The 5,000-nt window shown below is 41.5% G+C and overlaps 1 protein-coding gene across 1 annotated transcript in view; it reads right to left on the bottom strand.

Moving 5' to 3' along the window:
• The window catches only part of atxn1a (ataxin 1a), a 90,242-nt gene that overhangs the window by 32,019 nt on the left and 53,223 nt on the right, over positions 1-5,000 (bottom strand). The window contains exon 3 of the mRNA XM_023412148.2: positions 1,639-1,754. The gene's annotated coding sequence lies outside the window, so the exon portion shown is untranslated. The remainder of the gene's footprint in view (positions 1-1,638; positions 1,755-5,000) is intronic.

Genomic DNA, 5,000 nt, shown 5'->3' with positions numbered 1-5,000 from the left:
AGGACAGTGAGGGTTGCGCAGCATTACATTTTAATGTCTGCACTGTTGATGCCTGTACTGTGCAATAATGAAATGTTTTTAATTAGTTTGTGATGCACATAATTAGCTCAAAGCTGGACATATCAGCGCTGCCTTGAGACTCAACCTGCCAGTTAGTTTCCTGACTGTAGTAAATTCAAACATTAATCTTCCACTCTGTGCGCGGCTTCCTGGTGGAGGTCATTTAGTGTCTGTTATTAAACTCATGTCCATTGTTTATCGCTCATGACAGCCACAAACAAAGCATCCCTCTGGGTGAGAGGCAACTGGCAGATCATCTCTAAACATGCGAGGCAACATGCGGGAGAGAACTTGAAAAACTTTGCTTAAATGTTTGTTCATATTGATTTTTAATGACTCACTGTAAAAACGCCTCATAGTGAGTAGAGAGACTATCCATCAAACAGAAGGCCCGAGTTCAAAACCTTGACCTCACGCATTTGCTTGGCTGAAATGTCTGTGGGCAAGATAATCGCCAGCAGCTCTGACCCTGCGATCTTACTTCCCCGCGGAGGGGGAGAAAGTGAAAAGAGAATTTCCCGACTGGGAATCAGTACGAGTACAAAAAATAAGAACTGCGAGTGCTGTGAGTAATTCGGAGGAAAATCAAAGCAGTTGTAGTAGTGTGTGGTTGTGGTTCTTCGGTGAACAAGCCAAGCATACACATAAGTAATAAATATAAACAAAGTAATAAACTACAAAACACCTCCCACCACCACCACTACCTCCCCCCTCCTCACATCTTACAGGGACATTATTTATAGGGTGTGTTTCATACTAACAGCACTGCCAACAAGGCTCCCATTCTCTCAGGAAAACCCTTCACCAACTGGTTCCTGAAGGTGCTATCTGTATTATAAATGTACTGGTGCTCCGACAGAGAGCTCAGATGCAGCCTCATGAACAAACACCCTGTCGCTGGGCAGGCTCGCTCTCCCGTAGCCTAAAAACGCCTCTCCTCCAATCACAGCGTGGGCAGGAAACAAACTTAGTTACCTCAGTTAGCCAAGGCCGACTGGCTTCATTTCAGGAACTGAATGATGCCTTCTTATCTTTCTAGTCTGAAATGGGCGGTGAATGGATGAGTCATCTACCACACTGCTTGGTCAAATGAGAGAAAAAGGGGATTATAAGAGGAAGCCACTAATTTGAACTGAGCTGTACTTGCAATGTGCTGTGGTTCAGAGCAGCAGAAACGGGGAAACTTTGTGATGAGCTGCCACTTCACTCACATTTGCATCTGTGCTGTGACCAGGGTGACAGGTTTATCAGCAAAACAAGGCTCGTGGCTATGAGGAAAACACAGGGCTGGAATGTCCTTGATGTCAGAACCAACGACATCAAATTAAACATGACAGTCAGACTAACAGCTTTTAGTTTGGAATAGCAACATGGTAGCAGTGTGTCAGTAATGATTCAGCAGTAAGCAGTTGAACCACTGTCTTCCAGCTTATCAAGCACAACCTCAATTCAAGATCAACTAAAAACATGGTGCAGGTCTCCATGTAAAAAAAAAAGAAAAAAGTTAATATTTAAAATGAATTCCATGGTATAGACACAGTACATGTACATTAATAGGAAGAACAGGAATATTCTCACCTCATTCAACACAACTCCTCCAGACCCCCCTGGTTTGTCAGCAGGTGGTACAGCCCATGGAGAGGGTTCCAGACTATCCCAGAATGCAGTGTGGTGACTCAGGGACTCAGCACTCCCTGGTGGATGAAAACAACAAAAGTTAAAACCCAACTAGGGAAAGGACTTTTCTTTTTTTTTTTTAAGGAATACAGACTGTAGCGTCCACGTCCCCTCCAAAATCATACGAACTGTACGGCAGCTACACACCGTGAGCATAAGCAGGAAGTGCACGTAGCAGGAGGGATTTGGACAAACAGCTGAAGATGCATCACAGATTTGACCACAAAGCAACACATAACGCCAGCTTTGATCCACAAGCACATGTGGGATTCTCACATTCTGCTTCAGATGGAGCTGCGGCTGGAAACAGGTTAACATGCACAACATTTGATTCTCTGATTCTGATTCTCTTTAGGCCCTTTAAGCACTTCACCATTGATGAAAGAGACAAAGGACACAAATAAATAAACAAATGTGGGAGGAATTTCTGTAGAAAACATCTTCACAGTGAAGTGAAAGAATTTGAATGATTGAATGAAATGGGCCACAGCAAAAGTATACAAGGGCAAACACTTTTGAATTATTTTGTGGAAGACTAATGAAAATCCATCTGTTCTTCCAGTTCATTGTTTACGCTTTAAACCTTTAAGCCCTTCAAATCTTGCTCGTTTTGTTTTTTATATTTCCACTGTGCATCTTTTCATTCTGTAGCTTTTATTTGCTCTCGTCTGAAAAGTGTTTTTTTGTTTTAAAAAAAAAACAAAAACAAAAAAAAAAACTGCAATGCAAATACAGGTCATCATTATAACAGTAAAGAAAAAACAAAACAAAACTCCAGAGCATCTTTAAAGACTTCATGTGATATGTGCAACAAGCTGACTTCAGCAGACACCCACACACCGGCATAAGAGACAGGCCGGCTGATCGTCGACAGCGTGCTCACACACTGAGGGACTAATTAGGCAGGTTGTGGTGGAATGATGGGGATGTTACAGGAGACATTTTCCCTGCTGGTAGTCAGCTGAGTGAGTGTGTGTGTGTGTGTGTGTGTGTGTGGTGTGTGTGTGTGTGTGTGTGTGTGTGTTTGTAGGGTGTGTGTGGAGGTGTGTGGGATGTCAAACATCCTACTGACCCACTTCTTACATGTCTGACTGTGAGTATGTGAGGCTGTCAAAAAGTGTTTTATTGCAGCTTATAGACGAGGAGGAGGGAATTACAGTATGTGGCTGTTTTTGTGTGCTACATTAGTAGGAGTAAAATATATCCACGCACACTTTTTATGTTATGCATGATGACTCTATTCTACTGGGGATTGAGAGCTACGGTGAATATGAAATATGATAATGGAATAGTGAGGGAGAGAAAGAGAGAGCGAACGCCTGGTATGTCAGACATGGGAAAATCAATGTGTTTCAATGGGGGGCTATAGTGTAGTGTCAGGCTTAAGGTTAGCATGTATACACATTAAAGTGGCTGCACACAGTAAGCAGCAGGGTTTGTGTGCACTAAATTTGTTTGTAAAGTGTATATGTGAGGGAGAGACAGAGGAGGAGAAAAAAATAGATGTGTACTGAGGCCATGGATTAGCAGACACCAACTGGCAAATGAATCCATCATATGGTAATAAAAAAAAAAGGCAAGAGAGAAAGAGGGATGGGGATAAGAGAAGAAGAGAAAGAGACAAAGAAAGAGTTGACAGACACAATGAATATGAAATAGCTAAAAAATAAATTTAAAAAAAAAGTTAAACGAGGAAAGAAAAAGTGGAAGAGAGGTAATCCAGAGGTGACAAAAGAGAAGACAGATGGAGAGAATAGAAAGGGCCGAGAGGAAGAGAGAGGCGACAGAGAGGCAGGAGAGAGAAACAGATGGTGGCAGAGAAGAGGCAGATAGAAACTCACTGGGAGCACAACACTGGCTCAGCCAGCGAGGCACAGCGGGGAGTATGGAAAGCTGAAAAATGTCAGTGGAAAGGGAGGAGGAGGATGGTGAGAGGAAGGACGGAGCACAGAGGAGGACCGATTCCAAAACTCTACTCTTACTCTGCTTTTATGGAAAATGCTATGATACCTGATCGTCTTCACAGATGTTAAGTTCAGATATACCGTGAGTTTTATAACGAAAAGTGTTGTTTTAACACCTTATTTCAAGGTGTTTGTATAAATGCAGCACATTTCAGTTCATGTCCTCTTATAAACACTCATCCATCAAGTGATTCATCTAAACATGACTAATTCATTTCATATATAAAAAAACTACACATTCAAATGATATATCAGGCTGCCAAGTTTCCCTTCCAAATTTTCAAGAAAAAAAAAGAGAAGAGTTTCTCTATAAAATCAGACAGCGTGAACTGGTGACTACATTATCAGTTTGAGAATATTAATCAGACCCCCATGCTGTGCTGTAATAGCAGTAAAGTGAATGATTAGCTCAGGCTGAGTTCAGAAGGTCTGAAAACGTCCCAATGAAACTGGAGCTTATACAATTCCTTTAATGTTAGTTCGGCAGACATTTTAAAATGTATTGAAAAGAAGAAAAAAAGCTGTCATGATGATGGTGGTGTAAAGATGACACAAATAAAATACAGTAGATACCCAGGTTTATTTTAGGATACTTGATTGTTTATGTACAATAAATCTGAAGTGACTTTAAATGCTCAAAAATGTAATATAAATGTTTTTCAGTCTGATTACAAGCTCACAAGCATTACTCTCCAGTGTTTTACACACACACACACACACACACACACACTCACACACTCACACACACACACCTAAAGACACTTTGTCTCTATCTATCATGTCCAGAATTCAGGCAGGCTAAATTAGTCATGAATGGTTCAGTGTAAACCACATTAAGTGAAAGGCTGATTGAATTGCAAAGCACAGTGGAGCAGACATCTCCAGAAAAGAGCTCTGTGTGAGTGAGTGTGTGTGCGCGTGTGTGTACAAATCCACAGAAAGTTTTTCTCTGTATTGTACCTGCATTACATTGTATTACATTCATTTAGGAGACGCTTTTGTCTGTGAGTGACTTACAGTAAGTGCATTTAACCTCCAAACAAACAAAGATAAGCACATTCGGTGCTACAGTACTAGCACATAAATGACCAAAAATGTCTATTTGTGTACTGAATGTGTTGTGGGTCATCAAAGAGTAACATCATTTAACAGGTGGGCGTTTGGTGTCTAGCTCGGGGCATTTTGCCAGTACAGCAGAGTGTTGCAGCCAGTGTTGGAGTGACTAAATGAGCGGTTTTCACACTTGAAAAAGAACAAAGCTGCCGTCTTTTGTGTGCCTGTCCTGCTGTTGTCACGGGG

The sequence above is a fragment of the Seriola lalandi genome, unplaced genomic scaffold, assembly GCF_002814215.2.
Source record: "Seriola lalandi dorsalis isolate HSWRI2012SDOR001 ecotype SW California unplaced genomic scaffold, Sedor1 jcf7180002054476, whole genome shotgun sequence".
NCBI lineage: Eukaryota > Metazoa > Chordata > Actinopteri > Carangiformes > Carangidae > Seriola > Seriola lalandi.
This window is presented reverse-complemented; position numbering and strand designations above follow the sequence as displayed.